Raw genomic sequence first — 21783 nt, 5'->3', positions numbered from 1 at the left:
AGAAAGGTTAAGTATTTGAGGTCATAGGTATGATAATAGCCTTGATTTAATTATTAAATATTATATGTATTAAAATATCACAGTGTACCCATAAATATGTACAATTATTATGCATCAATTAAGAAAAGAAGGAAAAATCTAAAGGAAAACAAAACTGAGGTGATAAATAATTTATTAAAATTTTAGTATATATAATTTTAAAGGAAAATGATTTCAGGGTGTGTATACATAAAATGTCATTTGGTATACTTTAAATGTGTGCAATTTATGTATGTCAATGACACCTCAATAAATCTGTCAAAAATGTGTGGCCACAAAAATGTAAGCCAAAATTGAGGATGAAGACCATGCAGCAGTAGAATTGGGTGGAGAAGTCTAGAGGGAGAACAAATTATTGGGAAAGAGAAGACATAAATAACATAGACATCAATATAAGTATGAAAGAATAATAAAGCATGGATTTAATTAATATAATCCATAGTTAAATGAAAATGAAAGATTCTTTTCAAAGCAGTAGAAGAAAATTTGATATTCGCATTGGAATATAAGAAAGGAGGGGAAAGAAAAACTAAAAGTACAAAAGAATAAACAATGATAAAAATGGTAAATTAAAATAATATTATTAGTTATAATAAATATAAATGACAGAAAGAAAAAGAAAACAGGACCAGGCAGAAGGGTTCCAGAGGAGGACTAATCTCCCATAGAATTCCAGAAACACCTGCTGTCCGCAATGGGTCTTGGTAGGGAGCTCAGATAGCCAATCAGTTCTTTCTTTCATATAATTGCACCACGTGGCTGGCACGCCACCTCTGATCACACCTGGGGAGGTGCATACTGAGCTGACAGTACAGACTGAGGCCAGAGAACTGGTGCACCATACTGCCAAAATCCCAGTCCATTTCCCAGCCCCATCCTCTGGAGCTTGTTGTTGTCTTCTGCTGGTCTCTATGCTGTGCCACATGCAGGTCATTAGGGCAATTACATGCCTGTTGCTGTTTCTGTCTCTGAGATTCCAAGAACTGTGGATCAAGACCCTGGTTATTACACTTTGTTTACTCCATGACACCTCTAACAGAACTATGTAAAGTGAAAAGTTAGTAAACAGAGATTAATATTTCAGGAATAGGATGAACTAGCAATTCTAAATGATTCTCTGCCAGTAGAAAAACTATACGTACTGGATCAATAATTACAACCATGACTTTAAATGCATCATTGGCTTCACAAGAAGGTATGATAAATCTCTAAGATTTAGAGGTGAAAAGGAAGAATAAACTAAAGGAAGAGTGAACATAAATTCAGAAGAGAATATTGCCCTGGGAATCTACTGCAGGGATTGGACCAGATTGTTAGAGTAGCTCTAACCACATTGGACAGATATAGTCATACTTCCTCATACATCTACTATCTCCGTGAGGGGAATGGGCCCTCACTAGCCTGCTATTCCAAAGAGGATGAGAGATGCGTGGGACACACTTGGATATCATCCAGAGCTTGGCGTCAAGCCGAGCAGACCAGCCTAGATCAGCTTCTCACTTGGTCTATTTTTGTCTTCTCAGGTTTATCCCAATCAATTTTTTGCATGTAATTGTCTGAGAGTCTCAATAAGTCTAGATCAGCCAACCCCAAGACACATGCTTTTTGATTCAAGCCACTGAGTTTTGGAGTGGCTTGTTATATATCTTTATTGTGGCAATTGCTAACCAATATGTTACTGTTAAAACTGTAGTTGGAGTCCCTTGGTAGCAACTGTGTTTACAGGATTTGATTTAGAAGTAATCTTCCTCGCTTCTCAAGAACCAGAATATGAGTTGTGGAGACATGAAGTGCCTCTCAGCTTGGGAGATAGAAAGAAAGAACTATGACCTGGTGGAAGCAAAGCAGAAAGGGCAGCAGAGAGGGAGCCTTCAGGAGGGTGTTAAGCCTGTCAGTGTGTGATGGATAATACTGGTGCTATGGACTGTGTGTTTGTGTCCCTGTAATTCTTATGTGGAAGCCTAAACCCCCAGCAGCTGTATTTTGAGATGGGGCTTCTAAGGAAGTAATTAAGGTTCAATGAGGCCATATGAGAGGGGACTCTGATTTAATAGGATAAAAAGGGACATCAGAGAGTTCATTCTTTCTCTCTTCATGAACATGCACTGAGGCAAGGCCATGAGAGGACACAACAAGAAGGGGGCCATCTACGAACCAGGAAAAGCGCCTCAGCAGAAAATGAATGGTCCAGAGCCTGGTTCTTCAGCTTCTAGCATCCAGAACTCTGAATGGATCTGTTTCTCTTGTTTAAGCCACCTCGTCTGGGTATTTTGTTATGGCAGCCTGAGCTGACTGATACAATGGGAATCTACTCAGGTCTCTGCTTCAGCTCCAACCTACTCATAGCTACAGAGAATAGTGCTGCTGCTTTAGGCTCACAGCCTCTCACAGGATATTACCTTCTGTCATTGATATGATTTGGCTGTGTCCCCACCCAAATCTCATCTTGAATTGTAACTCCCACATGTCCTGGGAGAAACCCAGTGGGAGGTGATTGAATTATGAGGGCAGGTCTTTCCTGCACATGTTCTGATGGTTTTAAAGATGGGAATTTTCCTGTACAAGCTCTCTTTTTGCCTGCTACCATCCGTGTAAGACATGACTTGCTCCTCCTTGCCTTCCACCATGATTGTGAGGCTTCCCCAGCCATGTGGAACTGTAAGTCCATTAAACCTGGTTCTTTTGTAAATTGCCCAGTCTTGGGTATGTCTTTATCAGCAGGGTGAAAATGCACTAATACAGTATATTGGTACCAGTAGAGTGGGGCACTGCTAAAAGATACTCTAAAATGTGGAAGTGACTTTAGAACTGGGTAACAGGCAGAGGTAGGAACAGTTTGGAGGGCTCAGTAGAAGACAGGAAACTGCAGGAAAGTTTGGAACTTCCTAGAGACTTGTTAAATGGCTTTGACAAAAATGCTGATAGCCATATGAACAACAAGGTCCAGGTGGAGGTGATCTCAGATGGAGAAGAGAAACTTGTTGGGAATTGGAGTAAAGGTGACTCTGGCTATGTTTTAGCAAAGAGACTGGCAGTATTTTGCACCTTCCCTAGAGATTTGTGAAACTTTGAACTTGATAGAGATGATTTAGGGTATCTGGAGGAAGAAATTTCTAAGCAGCAAAGCATTCAAGAGGTGACTTGAGTGCTGTTAAAAGCATTCCATTTTAAAAGGAAAACAGAGCATCAAAGTTTGGAAAATGTGCAGCCTGATGATGTAGTAAAAAAGAAAAACCCATTTTCTGAGGAGAAATTTAAGCTGGCTGCAGACATTTTCATAAGTAACAAGGAGTGGAATGTTAATCTCCAAGACCATGGGGAAAATGTCCACAGGGCACATCAGAGACCTTTGCTGCAGCCCCTCCCATTACAGGCCCAAAAGCTTAGGAGGAAAAAACAGAGCAGGCCAGGGTCCCTATGCTGTGTGTAGGCTAGGAACTTGGTACCCTGCATCCCAGCCACTCCAGCTGTTGCTCAAAGATGCCAAGGTACATCTCAGCCCATGCTTTCAGAGGGTGCAAGTCCTGAAACTTGGCAGCTTCCGTGTGGTGTTGAGCCTGAAGATGCACAGAAGTTAAGAATTGAGGTTTGGGAACCTCTGCCTAGATTTCAGATGACGTATGGAAATGCCTGGCTGTCCAGGAAGAAATTTGCTGCATGGGTGGGGCTCTCATGGAGAACCTCTGATAGGACAGTGCAGAAGGGAAATGTGAGATCAGGACCCCCACACAGAGTCCCTACTGGGCATCCCCTAATGGAGCTGTGAGAAGAGAGCCACTGTCCACCAGTCCCGAGAATGGCAGATCAACTGACACCTTGCACTGTGCACCTGGAAAAGTCATAGACCCTCAATGCCAGCCTGTGAAAGCAGCCAGAAGGCAGGTTGTACCATGCTAAGCTGCAGGGGTGGAGCTGCCCAAGACCATGGGAACCCACTTCTTGCATGAGCATGACCTGGATGTGAGACTTGGAATCAAAGGAGATTATTTTGGAGCTTTAAGGTTTGACTGCCCTGCTAGATTTTGGACTTGCATCAGGTCTGTAGCCCCTTTGTTTTGGCCAATTTCTCCCATTTGAAATGGGTGTATTTACTCAATACGTTTACCCCCATTGTATCTAGGAAGTAACGACTTGCTTTTGATTTTACAGGCTCATAGGCAGAACGGCCTTGCTTTGTCTCAGATGAGAGGTTGAACTGTGGACTTTTGACTTAATGCTGAAATGAGTTAAGACTTTGGGGGACTGTTGGGAAGGCATGATTAGTTTTGAAATGTGAGGGCATGAGATTTCAGAGGGGGCTGGGGTGGAATACTATGGTTTGGCTGTGTCCTCACCCAAATCTCCTCTTGAAGTGTAACTTCTACATTTTCCCATGTGTCATAGAAGGAACCCAGTGGAAGGTGATTGAATTATGGGGGCAGGATTTTCCTACACTGTTCTTGTGATAAGGAATGAGTCTCACAATATCCGATGGTTTTGAAAATGGGAGTTTTCCTGCACAAGCTGTCTCTCTTTGTCTGCTGCCATCCATGTAAGATGTGACTTGCTCCTCTTTACCTTCTGCCATTATTGTGAGGCTCCCCCAGACACGTGGAACTGTAAGTTCATTAAACCTCTTTTTTTCCCTCATAAATTACCCAGTCTCAGGTATGTCTTTGTCGGCAGTGTGAAAAAGGACTAATACAGCCACAGAAAATTATCTTTTACAACAATGTGTCTTTTCTAAGGGCGTGGCTTACAGCCAAGAATATCAAAGATCCCGGCCTTTGCTGCAAATTGGAACAATGCTAAACAGTATCCCAGGTGTAGAACTCCCTGTAAAATCAGCAGAGCTTGCATTTGCAAGTGTATTAATAGATCAACTTCTCCTTCTGCCCAATCTTGCCTTCCTCACTTTTTATTTCAGAAGAACACTTACTAGTACATTTTCTGCATCTAATTCTCAGTTGTTTCCAGAGAACCCAATCAAAGGCAGAGTTTTTGAGTCATTTTCTGCATTGCACTTTCATTCCAATAGTTCTGTCGTACCCTCTCATTAAATAATGGAAGCGGCTGACTACTGTACTATTCAAGGGTGAAGGATCATCCCATGTTTTGCTTGAAGCTGTACAAAGAAAAGCAGAAAACACTTGAGCTTTGCAAAACTTCTGCCTCATAAAGAAGTAGGTAGACAAGTGTAATCTGGGATAAATTTAAGACATGGAACCATTTACTAGGCAACCTGGGGGTGACTGAAGAAATTAACATGGTCAAAAACAAGGATTTTTTCAGTAACAGTTGATGAACACTTGGGCAATTGTAATTTGGCATAAAGAAAATCAAGACTTCCAAGGCCAGTAAATGATGACATCCACAGGATATCTTTATTTATATAGATACATTTGCAAAATTGAGATTACTCTGCATATAAAACCTTATGCATTGTTTTATTTAACTTTTAAAAATGTTTTAGGTTATAAAATCATTTTCAGAGTATAGCTTTTGATGATTGCATAATTTTCCATACTGGAGATATACTGTAAATTATTTATCCTACTTCTCTATTTTTTTATATTTATATTGTTTTATTTTTTCTATTATAAATAACACTGAGTTGACTATCATTACACGTAAATCTTAATGTATATTTCTGATTATTTGCTTGGGATAAACCTATCAAAGTGGGTTTAATGACTATTTTCAGTAATAAAAAGAAAGATTATTTTGAAAGCTTGTAATATATATTTTGCAGAACCTTGATCTGTAAGTGTAAAATACGAACTCCTTCCAGACTTTCAATCAGTGTATGTTTCTTGACTTGTACAATGTAAGCAGAGCTCTTTTTAGATGTTAGAGAAAATAAACAGGTAGAGTCTTGTTCTCAGGGTTTTCATGTTCAATACAACACAACACAAAGTTTTGTGTATGTGTATACATAATGTGCAATTGCCAGTGTGAGTCCTCATTATATTATCAACTGTAGCAGGCATGATTTAAAGTATATTTTTTATCTTCTGGTATGCTAACAACAAAAAGTTTATAAAGGAAACATATCATTTTCTTGCAAAGTAAGGACAGTATATTTGATATGAGGTTTTTTACCCTGCTCTGATAAGAACATAGAAGATATGTTGCTATTGAACTTTCTTTCCCATATATATTTTTGGTTACTTTTTATTTCATATTCTGCAGTTACACTTCTAATACTTCAGCATCAGTTTATATTCATCCACATCTCAAACTTCAAATCCTTACGCTTCCTTCAGAATCTTCTTACAAATCCCTTTCCTGTCTTTGTAAGTTATGTGTACCCTCCAGGTTTTCACCTCATAAAAGGGTTAAAAAAAAAAAAAAAAAGAAAGAAAGAAAGTAACATCCTTTGTTTTTACAGCATAAGGAGTTCAGTTCCTGGCAGTTCTGCCAGCATAACAGTTGATGAATACTGGGCAGCCTGTTTCAAATGAGACGTAAAAGAATCAAGACTGTATTTTAATTGTAGTATCTGATTCTTTTAATAATTTTCATCCAAGTAAAGGGCATATTTGCAGCAGTTATTTGCATGAGCCGCATCATCAGCATCCCAAACATTAGCATCCTGGCCATCACTGAAGACTCTTGGTCCTTTTCCTGATGAACGATGTTGCATGGCATGATCTACTTTTTCTATAAAGCCTGGAATGACATACCTGGGACAAACACTCTAGGAGGAAAATATAAATGTCCTTCTTTTCTGATATTCTCATTTTCATCAAGTAATAAGGAAGTGGAAAGGTGGAAGATACATGCAAAATCATAAAAGTGATTCTCATTCACAAGATAACCTATCATTTCCAAGCAAGTGGAATATAAATACTGTAGGTTTTAGAGATATTTAGCCCCAAATAAAACCACAGATCTACACATGAGTCACTGTGGCACTTTAACCTGTCTGGGCTCTATTTCCTCCTCTTTAAAATGCACAGAGGGTTTTTGTGAAATCAGTTTACATCATGCATAGGCCATTTCTAAAATAGTGCCTTCTGTACTGTAGTTGCTCAATAAAAAAAGTAACAATATTAGAGAAACAATTTTAGATTTTTCTTTCAGTAAATAAGCTTACAAATAAAATATCTACTTTGGCTTTTGTGATAAACTTTGGTTTGAAATTATCTGAAAAGAAATCCTTAGTGTTCTCATGCATTCCTCTTGCTCCTGTCCATGACCCTTTTGAACAGTGAAAGAGGTCAACATTTTCTAAAGAGTCTATGTGTTGACAACTGTATAGTTGCTTGACAATGTTTTATGAAATAAGTAATTAGTAATGGTTTTAGCTATATTTTAGGTACTCACTACAATACTTTTGTTTTGTTCTACATTTTTCTAAATACCAAGAAAAGAATTAGAAAATTATTCAATTCTAGGACGTGACCTTATATTACTGATTACACCAAATCCAAAGTCAATTTTAGCTTCCCTTTCAGAGGTTGTAAATAGAAGCCCAAATTGGATAACGCATTTCCCATCAAGACAAACAGGTGAAGCCCATCACTGAAAGTAAATTATCAGGTGAGAACTCAAGGGACCTGGGCCAGTTCAGATTCTGTCCAGTCGTTAAACTTTTTAGATGTCACTGTCTTCATTTGTCAAAGGCAGAAAACGACCCTGACTTCCCTGATACACAGAGTTATCATGAATGCTGCCTGGTACGATGGGCAGAAATATGCCCTAACAAAGAGATGTAAATACAGTATGTACAGCGTTGAGACTTCCTAGAAGGGAACTTGCTGTCACCAATGCTCTGCCATGAGTTGCCTCAGGTTGTACAGTTCCTGGTGAAGGCCTAGAATTTAAGCCATTAAATAGGAGGATTATTTGGGAACTATAAAAAAATTGGAGATAGGTTAATCTAGGGTCAAATATATATGAGAAGCAAAAAATAATATTGTGGTAAGAAAATAGGTTAAGCAGAGAAAGATTCTATGGTTCTGATTGAAATAAGCATTGCTAACTATAACTAGTTTTTGTGCTCCTCGGAGCATGAGGTTTTGAAGAGCTCATTGTGTTTCTCTTTGGAGAAACCATCGATGGACCTTCAATCTCATCAATGGAAATTTTACCCAAAAACACAACCTTGATACTTCAGAAGATGGGAGGAGAGAAGGATCATGTGCCCATGAGTTTTACCCCTTTGATACACAGTATTGTTTGGCTTACAAGGTATTTGGGGGAAGATATGAGCAAGTAAGAATATAAGTGTGTCATCTCTCAGGTAGATATGATTTGAGGCATTAGTTGACATCCTACAGAAGAAATACTGTTTTAAAAGTCCAGCTGCAACTAATGGATCCATCATTTACCAGCTATTTGACTTTGGGAAAGTGACTTATTTTTCTAAACTTTATCTCGGAAATGAAATTAAGGATACTGTATTTGTTATGGTTCTCCACATAAACAGCAGATAGATAGATAGATAGATAGATAGATAGATAATAGATAGATAGATAGATGATAGATAGATAGATGACAGATGATAGATAGATGGATGGATAGATAGATGATAGATAGATAGATAGATAGATAGATAGATAGATAGATAGATAGATAGATAGATAGATAGATGAGCAAGAGAGATTTTAAGGAATTGGTTGAAAAGATTACAGAGGCTGACAAGTCTGAAATTTATAGATCAAACTGGCAGCCTGAAAATTCAGGTAAGAGTTGATATTGATGCCCGAGTTTTTAGTGTGAAATTTGTAGGAGAGGCCAGCAGGTTGGAAACTCAAGCGAGATTTCTATGTTACAGTCTTGAAGCAGAATTTCTTATTTTTCATGAAACCTCAGTTTTAAGGCCTTCAATTGATTGGATAAGGCCCACCCTGCAGCAGATGTTGCAGGGTAATCTGGTCTATTAAAACTCAGCTGACCGTAGTATTAATCACATCGAACAATACCTGTACAGCAACATATACACCAGTGTTTGATCATACAACTTAGTATGACAGTCTAGGCAAGTTGACACATAAAGTTAACCATCATGGAGCCTTACCTGTGGATCAATGGGATAATGGTCTGAAAACTTAGCAAGGAGGTTGAGATGATTTCCTTTGTCAGCATTTTATTTAAGTGGCTGAGGATGTGGGAGTGGCAGGGGATATATTTCAAATATATCAAATCAAGCCTAAAATATCTTCTTGTTGACTAGATAGGAATTTGTGTTACTTTAATACATACAACATTACTTTATCTTAAAGAAATTGATATGATTCAGGTCAAGGACCCAACAAAAACAATGTTTTGTAGAAAAAACAGCACAAAATTTGAGTGTGTCAGAACTGGATTTGCATCTAGGTGATATCGTCTCTATCACTTCGGGAAAGCTACTCTTGCCTTCAATTTCCTTATCTGTGGAATGAATTTAATAACATCACTTCTTTGAGTTTGGGGGATGTGTGAAACACATGAAACATAGAGTTTCTCAGAAAATGTAGTCTAATATTTGTAATGATTTTTTTTCTTCATTTTCTTTTCTTTCAACGTGCTGAGTAGAAACTCATTTTTCCATCTGATGAATACGTTTTCAAATTCCACAACTTTCTGGTAATTTATAGTTACTAAAACCAGTCCAAGTAGTTTATAAATTCAATCCCATATCGATTTTAAAATTTTTGTCTCCTTCTTTATTTTCTGAAACTGAGGGTGCAGAGACTTGGAACAGAGTTTGTGCATGGCTTATTCTTTCACTTCTTTTTCTTCCCACTTTTGTATCTTGCTGCTTCAAGTTTGGGACAAGTGAAGAGCTATCATGAGATGGTAATGTTCATATGCCTCTCGGGCTGCTTCTGTGATGCAGAAGTGCTTCTGGCCTGTTCCTGATGTTCCCTGATGTGTGAGGCAATCTACAGATATGTTGGTTTCTGTGTGGCGTGTATGCTTTTCTTGGAGAGGTGTCCAGATTTCCAGAGCATGCCTCTTACTGATGACCCACTTTTAGAGGGAAATGTGTTTCTTCATTGGTTGTCCCCACCAAAAATCCATACCTCCAACCTCTTTTTAGTTGCTGACACTGAGGCTACTGAGGTATTCTTCCCTCCATGCCTTCTGGGGGCTTTAGGGATGTGGAGTGGGGAGATGCATTTTTGCCTACTGGTTAGGGCTACTCTTGGAATTCTGCCATATTCAGATAACATGTGGCAGAAACAGGCAGACCTCTTTAATTATATTCCATGGGGCACAGGCACCAAGTTCCCCAGGAACTCTCTCACCATGCAGTGCTCCTGTGGAAGCAATAAGAGTGTAGCCCAGCAGTTTTGTAATGCAATGAATATGACCTGGTAAGCCAAAATCCAAGCTCTGTTTCTTGCAGGAATATCTACCTGACTTGCTTAAAGCTCTCATTCCCACCATTCCTTATCTTCAGGGATGTGATGGTGATGGAGAGGAATCATAGGGCAAGATCATAGGGAAAGTATTTTGCACTATGAGTATTCTATTCCCTAAAAGACAGAAGATGTTTGAAAAATTACCTATTTCCCCTCTTTCGTTCCTCAGCCATCCATCCTATATTCCAGGATGACAAGTTATCCAGCGCCCTGGGACCTGTATCTGACCCCATTTGTTGATGACTCTCTTCTGAATACAGGCCTTAATTGACAATTACAAGGCAGCTAAAAAAAGTTTCATTCCACATCCTAATACAATAGCTATTATTATTATCAGCAGGAACAGTAGCTCCTTTATTCACACTGAGCTGGTAGTACTCTGTTTTTCTCCTTTATGATCATTGTATAATGGATGCTTTCTGGATGGTGGCATATTGGGCTGTAAATACTGTAACTTCCTCCTACATAGATTTCCAATTGGAGCTCCTTTACAATCATTTTATGGTTTTACATATAGCTCCATACCTTCTTCAAGATCTTGCTTCCTGTTTCACAAAGAGCTGTTGGTCTTCCTCGTGCTGAGAAAAATAACGTTCAAAGTGCAGAATACAGCCTGTTTCCCAGGGCTTGTTTTCCACCAGGTTCCTGTGGGGCAGTCAAGCAGGTATTTCAGCAGGGCAGTGTCATGTTGCTGCATATCCTGGCCGCATCTCCCTTTAGACGCCACATCACAATATCCACTGTTCAATTCCCTCGGTAATTAATTACCCTACAGGGAAACCCAGAGTCAACAGAATCCTGTATAAACTGATGGGATTCCATTTTATGAGGTGAAATGCAGCACTGCCTTGGGTGGTGCTCTTTTAATTAGGCCCATGCTATTCTGTCTTAGTTGAACACAATGTATAGGTGTCTCTTAATTAGTATCCCAAAAGCACTGACAGTGACATCCTTTGGATAGACCTGCAGTAAGTAAACTAAGTTGTGTCCACCTGAGGCCCAACAGACCATTAGGACGCCCTTGCCAGGGCCATAATCTTCCCTCCCCTTCAAGGCAAACTTCTACAAACTAGAAAACAAAGAAACCAGATCTTCAATGAATCTGAAATGAATCCCTGTTCGTATATTTATTACTCATATATAGGAGGTTTTCTTTTATACTTTTTTAAGATTCCCCGAAACAAAACTGCACTTGTATAGCTAGGAGCACTAGAGAACAATGCAGATGCGGGAGAAAGGATGAGTTCTCATGATCCAGCACTGAGCTTTGAAACAGCAGCCTCCCTTCAATCAAGCATCCTCTCAGCATTGCAGGCGCCAAGTTCCCATTCTCTCTCTTTCCTTCCATGTGCTCAGGTTTCCCGGCTCTCGACTACTTTTTTCTGACACCTCTTTTAATTTCTTCCTCTCCACAGGTGTCCCAATTTTTCTGATAAAGATATTTCACTCTACCCCAGCTTCTTTATTTTGCATTCCACATCTATTCCTTAAAACTGTTTTCTGAAGTGGCAAATGTTTTTTTTTTTGAGGATGAAGATTTTGGTTTTTTTTTGTGCTCACTAAAGGAAACGTGATCTTGTTGCCAGGATTCTCCCTCCTCTGAAGACAGTGGGTTATAACAAGTGACAAATATTTTCTTCCTGTCTCATGCTAATATTCAAAATAAGAGATTTATTATGTCTACTCAGCGTGAGGCAAGACAGTTTATAATTTGCCATTTGTTTGAGTTGTGTGCAGAAACCTACATTAGCTCACACCATATTTCTTATTTATTTGATTGATATTTCAGCACGCCTTGCAGATTGATGCCTCCAGCAGACACTCAGAAGGTCAGCTCATTACTATGTGTCTGGCCCACTCTGACCCTGAGCTCTACTTAGCCTGCTCATCTCTACAGATACTTCTCAGAGCAAATAAACATGGATTTGACCATTACAGAAGTTTTAGATCAATGCAAAGACACAGTTGTTACTCAGAGCTTGGCTCTCTTCTACATTTATTTGGTTTTTAGCCTTGATTTTGTTTTTTGTTGGTCCTGAAGTTGCTCCTCAGATTTCACGGAATAGTTTAACTTCCTAGTTTGGACCTTAAGATCCCCCTAAGGCACTCACTACGGTAGTCAAGTCCATGAGGGTAGAAATCATAGACTGGTCAGCTACTTGCTAGCTTTGTTATCTTTGTCATCTTGGGAGATTCACCTGGCATCTCAGAGTCAGGCTTCTCCTCAGTAAAATTGGGGCAGTTTAGAGACATTTGTTACAAGAATTAAATTAGAAAAGCAGTTAAATTGCTTTAGCACAATATGAGTAACATGAAAATCTTCAATACGTATTATTTGCAATTATAATTGTATCTGTTTATTAGTGAAATTTTATCTTATTATTGCCATTTCTAGCAATCGCCCAATCTTTCTCATCACTGGGCTCTCACCCAGACATTTGCAGCCCTAGAATCCATGGAAAAGCTCACCCTCATCCCTGGTGACATGCACGTTGGACAGCTACTTTCCAGCATATTATCACTGGAAAGCTATCACTTAAGAGTCCCCTGCTCAGAAAGAGCTCTTCAAATGCCATTTTGCATTAACTGTCAGAGGCTTTATAATCCTTAAGCCAGTCTTGCTACATGCTATGATGTATATTTTAGATATATTTTCTCATTTGATACAGGCAAACTGTTTGATGTAAGATTTTGTTTTCATATTATAAAGAAACTGAACTTCGATAGGATTAAATAACATATCTATAGATTATGGAACTAGTATTAAAATCTGTTTGTGATGACTCCCTAGACACGGTGCTACCATTATGACATGAGCTGTAATGAGTGAAGATTGAGGCTGGAGAGTGGTGGGGCAGAGGCTGCAATGTGCTTTACTGAAGGGGCCTCAGAACGAGTCAGAGCCAAGTAAACAACTTGGCTGAAGCTCAGGCTTTCAAGTAGAAGATGGAGAATTTTTTAAAGGAGAAGTGCATTTCATAAATTTTCAGGCAGAAGCAGTATATGCAGGCAGCACAAAGCAATTCTTAAGGACCCAAAGCAAGTGGATGTGAATTGGAGACTGATCCCTCATATACTAGCTGGTTTGATCTCAGAGCATTGCTTAGACTCTCAACGACTCGATACCATGTATAAAATTAGGAAAATAGTAGTACTTATAGGAATATTTTGAGAATTAAATGAGTTAATGAATATAAATCATTTAGTACATTATCTGGTGCATAGTAAGCACCCAAGCTATTATCATTTAGCTCTTACTAATTCAAGACACAAATATGAAGCTTAAGCATATAATAATGTCTTGAGATATATGACATTTGACTGTAACTATCATTTTGAAGTTGTCATGTCAAGGGTGAATACAGTAGACACTGGAATAACATAGATTTCAATGGTGCAGGTCAACTTACACTAAGATTTTCTTCCACCTCTGCCACCTTGAGACAGCAGTACCAACCCCTCCTCTTTCTCCTTCCCCTCACCTTACTCAGTGTGAAGAGGATGACGACCTTTATGATGGTGCACTTCCACTTAATAAATAGTAAATATGTTTTCTCTTCCTTATGATTTTCTTAATAACATTTTATTTATACTATTCTAAGAAAACAGTGTGTAATATACACAACATAAAACTTATGTGTTAATTTACTGTTGAAATTATTGGTATTTAATGGTGTGGCAAGTTAATGTCCAACTCCAGTGTTGTTCCAGGGACAACTGTGTTTGATGTAATATAATGTTTTTGTCTTAAGACCTCATTAGAAATGATCGCTTTTCACTTTCCAATTGGAAAGTTTTTTTTTTTTAATTTCATGACAATATGTGAATTTGTCAATTTGAGTCCTGTTTCCAGAAAATGAGCATCATTGATTATTTGGTATTTGAAATTATTGCTTTATGTGTGCACATATATACATGTAATCTATGAATAAGTGACCTTCGTTTGCTTTCATTTGTGTGTATTCCTTTGCTAGGGCTGCTGTAACAAAGTACCACACACTGGGTGGATTAAACAAGAGGAACATACTGTTTCACAGCTCTGGGGGCTGGAAGTCTGAGATCAAGATGTTGGCAGGGCCATGATTCCTGTGAAGGACCTAGGGCAGGATCTGTTCCAGGCCTCTCTCCTAGCTTCTTCTGATGGTTTCCTGGCAATCTTTAATATTCCTTGGCTTGTAGATGCATCACCCCAATCTCTGCTTTCATGTTTTTGTGGGATTCTTCCTTTGTGCACGTTTGTGTCCACATTTCCTCTTCTTCTCAAAGCACCAGTCATATTAGGGTAAGGCCCGCCATACTCCAGGATGACCTCATTTTAACTAAATTCATTCCAACAACCCTATTGTCAAATAAATTCACTTTCTGTGGCACTTGGGATTAGAACTTCAACGTAAGAATTTTCGGGGTGTGGGGACACCATTCAACCCATGCAAATGATCTTCATTTATTTCACATCTATACATTATATATAATTATTTATTTTATGTATGTTATATTCATATATATATATCACATGCGTACATGCATTTCCTTACCATCACATTACAGTTTACTAGATTATGTCCTTAAGTGTCATGCTTTTGCCTTTATTCATTAATAATTATATCCCCAGTTTGTCAGTACTCAGTGCTGTATCTGTCACACTGTACGGATAACAATGTTGTGAATGCAGCAAATGTTGTTGTGAATACGCAAAAATCTAGAGAAAATAGAAAGGGTGACAAATAGTTATGAATAGGTATGGGCACGAATGGGTATAAGGATTGTGTAGAAAGATGTGGGGAATAGATACTCACACCTGCCTAGGTTGGGCAATTGTACCTAAAGGTAACAATTCTGCTGGTTTCTCTGTGACTGGTAGGGTAAGCCCTAAGCACATGTTCCTGTAGTGTCAGGGAAATATTGGGGAAGACCTCTGGTTCCATATTCCCTTTTTTTTCTTCTCTGCAAGTTATCACACATTGGTTCACTAGTTTGAATGAAGTTCCAAGTAGCCTTCTGACAGCTTCCCAGTTCGGGTCAGTCGCTTTTGGATCCCATCAATGATGGCTACTCCATGGCACCTGGAGAGGGCTTGCCCTGAACTACTCATTCAAAAACCATGTGTCACACTACCCTCATTGACAAATCCACTGTCATTCCATATTTGGAAGTATACAAGTTTAGGAATTGTTTTTCCTCTCTTTGTAAAGTCAAAGATTTATTTATAAATCATCTGCAAAGCATTCTCAGCAAGCATGTCCTTTTTGCAGTGCTGTAGCGCAGCCTACTTGGTCAAGTTCAATTTAACGTTTTGTGCCACCATTTTCTCAGCATGAAAATGTCAGGCATTTTCTACACAAACTTGACATTCTTCTGGTTCAACACTTCTGTGAGCTTAAGGCAATTACTGCAGCTGTGTTACTTTATTCAAATACAGCATGACTCTCAAGCCAAAGACGGCCCTGGTGGACAAGATCTCCTATGACACTTTACCTATACATTATCACATTCTTCGCTTACAAACCTTGCACTTACATTACTATTTTAAAGTCCTAAATATTTTCGAAACCCATTTTTTAAATAAACTCAAAGACAGGACTATAAGATGCTATGGAAAGGAAGAAAAGAACACTTAATAACAACCAGGTGTCCTCACTGTTTCCTATTCTCTTGGTATTTCCTTTCACATGTGTCATCTTATTTATTCATTAAAACAATGATGCAGGCTGGGCACTGTGATTCATGCCTGTAATCCAAGCACTTTGGGAGGCCGAGGTGGGTGGATCACAAGGTCAGTAGTTTGAGATCAGCCTGGCCAACATGGTGAAACCCCATCTCTACTAAAAATACAAAAATTAGCCAGGCCTGGTGGCATATGCCTGTAATCCCAGCTGCTTGGAAGACTGAGGCAGGAGAATCTCTTAAACCTGGGAGGTGGAGGTTGCGGTGAGCTGAGATTGCGCCACTGCACTCCACCCTGGGCGACAGAGTGAGACTGTCAAAAAAAAAAAAAAGCAAATTAAGTGTTACAGAGCAAGAAACTGAGTATCAGATAGGACAAAATTAATGTCCCATGGCTTCACAACTACAGGGCAGAGATGGGATTAAAATCCACAAGCAAAAGCCATCTAAGCTTCTTTGCATTACACCACATTTAGGAGTATTTCATTCTGAGTTTGAATGGAATGTGGTAGATGTTGTAAACCCAGGTAATACGTAAATGATCTGCAATTTTAGAGGACGTTTTAGTAAACGACCTAAGGACCGACAGCTAGGCTGTTGTAGACTCAAGGCCAATATTTGCCTACCAATTAAAATAAAATGAATTCAATGCATATTGTTAACACCTCAAAGTTTCCATTTAACACAGCTTTTACTATTCATATATAAAGGTGAAATGGGGTTTGATAAAATTGTCTTGATATCTCTAAATAGGAAAATGATTTGTTTTTCCTGTTATAGCCAGTGCCGAAATCAGGCCTATTTTAAAAAATGAGCTGCAGCCACAGTTTTAGTAAATAATATCTCTCTTGAATGTACTTTGAGAGGAGATTATTTGGAAAACAGTCTTGATCATTTCTGACACGATGTAAACATGTCACCACTCTCAACTTGTGCGCTTGGTTCCAATTTCTAAGAGCATTTCATTCTTTTTTTTTAAAAAAAAATGGTTACATAAAACTACCTTGATTTATGCTTGGTTTAATGAGAGAGAAAATGAAAAGGGCAGATTGACAAGGAAAGAAAGTTATTGGAATAGCTGGACCAGGAGGGGCAGATGCAACATTTGCTTGAGGCCTCTGGGGAGACTGAACCCCCAGCTCAGGTCTAAGCAGTACTTTTTCCACTTGTAGGAAAAAAACAAATGAGAAAACCAAAAGATAACAAGTTGTGACAGACTCTCTGGGCTCTGAGCACTGGAGGTAGGTTGGCCCTAGTCTCTGAAAGCATTTAGGACACACATCTCCCTTCTTGGTTAGAACATTGCTATCTCAGCTGACTCTTCTGTCTGCGTTTCCTTTAGTTCTAACCTTTGTGTTTCTGACTTTTGTATGTAGTTGTTAAAATAATGAGGACGAAGCCAGTGTTCTGCTGCAAATCTTGACTATCCTACTTCCAAGCTTTATAAGCTTCAGTAAGTCACTTCGCACCACTAAGCATTAGTTTCTTCATCGGTAAAATGGGTGTAATAATGGCTACCTACTCATGACTTAGTACATTAAGATACTGACAAGCTTCATTTGTAGCAAATGTTAAAGATATTTCTAATGACAACATAATGCCTGCCGCAGTGAAAATTCAGGATGAATCCCTCAGCTGGGTGCTGTGGTACTGAGGAAGATCACAGAGCCATCCTGAGTAGCTTCCTAGAAAAGTGTAATATAAGCCGAAACTGACACTCAGTATCATCAGGATATCTTCTGTGTTTTTCTAGAAAAATCAGCTTTTATTCTCAAAATAAATACTGTATAACGACTGTCTTCAGAAAACTGCTGTCCTCCTCCTCCTGGTTCTACTCTCAGGTATGACATGGTTCAAATAATGTTGAGAGAATAGAAATCAAGACACACCATCTTCCTCATTTTCCTATTACCAACTGGTAAGTCTTCGTGCAGTAAATTAGCCTTAAGATAATTATGCTGCTTCAGTGTCACACATGTACTGGTATATTTCTCATTGCACTGAAGTCTGCTTCTCTTTTTTCTTTATCTCCAAATGTCCTCTGATTGTGATTGTTTCCATAGCCGAGTCACACCTGAGACATCTCATTGACTTTCCCTCCTAACTACTTGATAGTCTAATGAAAGGAAAGAGAGGGAGGTGAAGTAATAGAATAAGATACATTAGTAAGTTCTGGACAATTCTGGAAAACTGAAACTATAGGATGAATGTTCAGAGCAAAGTACGATAAATGGACCAGGAGTCAAATATTTCATGATAATTCTGTAGAAAATGACATTTGAAAACTCAAATTGTACAAAACCAAATCTTTCTTTCATGATGGGAAAGGGGTGGGTCACACCGTAAATTTCTTTCCTGTCTCCCTGCTATAGCCACACTCTAGGGGGAAAAATAATCAAAGGGGTCATTCTATTACTTGAAATGAAAGACATCATTCTAAAGAAATTTCAAACTTATTTACATTATTAACCCTATACATGTTTAGCAATACCTTTCTCAAAGATAGTAAAATGAATGCACCATTATTTTGTGAGTGAGGCTGTGGAAAACAGTTCTTGCTTATTGGACATATCTGATAGGGAGAGGTCAGAGGTGTTAATGTAACCAGAGCATGTGCTTCTCTTATACAGTGGGATCCACAAGGAGGATAGATGACTGGTTGTCTGGTGAATGCAGTGTTACTTTTATTAGGCCATAAAAATAAAAGTTTCAAGGCCAACTAATTGTATTGTTTGTCATAGCAGTGCCCCTGTAAAAGGAGCATATGTTTCAGCCTCGGCCTGGGAAGATGCCACATGAACTGTCACTAAAATTAAGGAAACACCTCTAAATCAAACTAATTTAGACTAAATTTAGACTATATTTAGTCACAGGTAGTTTGTGGTGACCCATTCTCTGCATGTGCTGAAAAACTATGGCCGTCCATGTCCCATAGCCTGGGCAGATTTGCACAAAATGTATTCATGCTAGAAATCCAGAAAAACAAACTGCCACACACACCAGCATAAAAACTGAAGCTCAGAAAAGTGAATTGAAGTCCTCAGAGCATGAGTTTTCTTACCAATTGTATCTGTTCTCTGGACTTGCCATAAAAAGTTGCTGCAAACTTGGCGGCTTAAAATAAAAGGAATGCATTGTCTTATGGTTTTTGAGGCTAGAGGTCCAAAAATCAAGGTGTCATCAGAGTCACACTCCCTCCGAAGGCTCTAGGGGAAAATGTTTGCTTACTCTTCTCAACTTTGGGTGGCTCCTGACATTCCTCAGCTGTGACAGCCTCACTCCAGTCTCAGTCTTCATTTTCAATGTGTTCCTCTTTCCTGTGCCTGTGTGTCCACTCCTCTTCTTATAAGGACTCCATTTATTAAATTTAGGGGCCACCCTAAATCTAGAGTGATTTCATTTCAAGATATTTAGCTAATTAAATTTGCAAAGACTCTATTTCCAAATAAGTTCACATTCTCAGGTTCTGTTTGAACATGTATTTTGGGGGACCACTATTCAATCCATTACACTCTTAGATTGAGCTGGCAGTTCTTAACTTATAGACTTATTGTGACTGAATAACTTTTCTGTAAAATGTTTGGTAGCTAATAGGTGATCAACCAATTCTTTGTTTTTAGGAATACCACTATAATTATTTTTATTCCTGACCGTGACTGGTCTGAATATTCTCATTTTCTTAAATATATTAATATGTTCAATTCTTACTCTGTTCTAGGCATTCGTTATGGAAGCAACCTGCTATATGTAAAAAATAATGATTTTTATCCTATCTAGTAGGCTGTGTGTTATCAATGATCCCTAGAACCATAGACGTTCTGTTGTGGGAGCACGGAAAAGGGAATGACGATTTCCGAGAAGATATGACTGGCAACTTTCCAATAAGACTTTTCTAGGAGGGTCTTGTGTTAAACTAAATAAATGTCAGACTAAACTAAGAGACAGCACTATAATGTACTAATTGGCTCCCAGATTAGGGCTCTTAACCATCATGCTATTCCGCCTCCCAAATTAAAATTGGTAGCGGGACATGAATTTATTCTTTGAAATGAGCACAGGTTAAGTAAAATAAGAATTATGGAAAAACAATGACAGGAAGAATGGGAGAATTATACTTTGTTAACAGTATTAGTAAATAGTGAATATTTATTCGAAATAAGTTTAACAATATGCATTTAAGACAAATTTAAGATCTTTTTTTTTTTTTTTGACCAGTAATTCCTTATTTAAGAATCTAACTTTGGAAATCATACAGGATTTGTAGAACCCTTTTACAGAAAGATACTCATTCGGGAAATATTTTTAACACTGAGATTTGGAAACAACATAATGCCCAACCTCAAAGGATTAATAAATTAAATTGTGATATTATCCTCAATTGAATGCTATGTAGTCATTACAATTCATGTTTCAAAAGAATATAATAAAATAGGAGAGTCCTGGGCTTTTACTCTGAGTGACATTGGAAGCCATTGAAGGTGGAGGAGAAAGAGATGAGAACGTTTCCACACAATGAAGAAGATGTCCAGCCAGTCATTGACAAAAATGCTCTGTTGATCAAGTGGATGGGAAGTAGGACTAGATTACAGCTCTGCACAGAGCAGTGTGCTGAGGCTCACATTGTGAATTTTAGCTCCAGGTTGACCGCAAGAACAAGCCAGCATTCCTGAGAGGACCCACAGACTCTCTGAAGGAAGCGAACTATTCCTGCAGGACCCAAGAGACACCACCAATACTGTCAGTGCCCCGTCGCTGGAAGTGGTAAAGGGAGACCCTCCTCTCTGGAACACACACCTCCACTGGAGAAACTGAAAGTCTGTTTGTGGGAGAAGTTTCCAACCTTATCTGGAGCTGAGTCCATTTAGAGAGCTGAGCAAAATACAAGATTAGAGGAAGCAGCAGAAAGGTCCTGGGAGCTCACTGGGTGCCCAAACAGGTCATTCCTGCCTGGCACTACAGGGATTGATTGGGAGGGTGGCCAGAGGAGCAGGTGTTGAAACTCCACAGGAGGAAAGAAATCTCTAAGTGAACTTTGTAACTATTTCAACAGGGCGAGAAGCCTCCTGGCCAGAACTCATGGGAGAGCACAAATCTGTTGTGCAGACTCCACAGGCAGGGGCAAAACCAAGCCCTTTTTTTTCCCACAGCTGGGAGGTAGGAAGCCTGAGGCAAGTTTTCAAGCCCATCTCGCTCACTGCCTAGAAACAGGCTCCGTGAGAACTGCTCTTCGGTTTGCATGGGAGCTGGGTGAGGCCTGTGACTGCCAGTTTTCCCTGACTTCCCTACAACCCGCATGCCTCAGCAGAGGCAGCCATAATCCTCCTATGTACACAACTCTGTTAACCTGGGCATCTCACCCCTATCCCCCACAACAGCCACAGAAAGACCCACACAAGGGGAGTCAGAGCTCAGACACGCCTAGCCCCACCCCCAACTAATGGCCCCTCCCTATCCACCCTGGTAGCGGAAGACAAAGGGCATATAACCTTGGGAGTTCTAGGACTCCCCCGCCCCACCACCTGACCATGGGTCCCTATACGTAATACTGCAGCTGATGCTCTCTGGAAAGCACCACCTCCTGGCAGGAGGCCAACCATCACAAAAATAGAGCGTTAAAACGAAGAATCCTCATGGAGTCCATTGCACTCCCCACCACCTCCACTGGAACAGGAACTGGTATCCATGGCTGAGAGACCAATAGATCGTTCACATCACAGTACTCTGTGCAGACAACCCTCAGTGC

This window comes from Papio anubis, chromosome 10, assembly GCF_008728515.1.
Source record: "Papio anubis isolate 15944 chromosome 10, Panubis1.0, whole genome shotgun sequence".
NCBI lineage: Eukaryota > Metazoa > Chordata > Mammalia > Primates > Cercopithecidae > Papio > Papio anubis.
This window is presented reverse-complemented; position numbering follows the sequence as displayed.